The 571-nt window shown below is 39.4% G+C and overlaps 1 protein-coding gene across 1 annotated transcript in view; it reads left to right on the forward strand.

Moving 5' to 3' along the window:
- Positions 1-571, forward strand: part of LOC117108374 (DBH-like monooxygenase protein 1 homolog) — a 38,181-nt gene that overhangs the window by 18,922 nt on the left and 18,688 nt on the right. The window lies entirely within an intron of this gene.

A 571-nucleotide genomic window follows, 5' to 3' on the forward strand; every position in this document is an offset into this window, starting at 1 on the left:
CCCCCCCCCCCCCGGTATCACTAATTAACTCTCTGGGGTTTCGACTTAAAATAGAAAATTTTGTTCCCCAAACTATTTCCAGCAAACCGTAGAAAATTTCATCGCAATTAGCTCAATGGAAACTGTGTTGTTGCTAAGGAGTTTCTTTGACTGCTGCTGGATTTTTCTTCAATTTATTTAGTACTTTGAAAGCCCTTTTGCTCAGAATTTTATAGGCCAGTTTATAGAGAATAATTGTAATTCAAAATAGCTTAACTTTACACATAATTGTCCGATTAAGGCCATTGAGCCCTCATTATAAAGTTAATGATGTGCTCTATTAATTTACATTAAAAAACATTTTGATAGAGTACGAGTTTACAGCCCTTTTGTAATCTTGGGTCACAATTATGCTCTCAGACCTCAACTAACTTCAAAATCCTGTAGCTGTGGATAGAGATAGCGGGTCTCCACTCAAATTTGTCAAGTGCTCATACTAACCCCCCCCCCCATCGCACCACCCCCTCACTATAATGGCCGGACCACTTGCAAAATGCTTCCGACGGCTATGCAACTTATGATGTATTTCCTC

This window comes from Anneissia japonica, unplaced genomic scaffold (assembly GCF_011630105.1).
Source record: "Anneissia japonica isolate Jap-2015-1 unplaced genomic scaffold, ASM1163010v1 scaffold426_len1935630_cov189, whole genome shotgun sequence".
Taxonomy (NCBI): Eukaryota; Metazoa; Echinodermata; class Crinoidea; order Comatulida; family Comatulidae; genus Anneissia; species Anneissia japonica.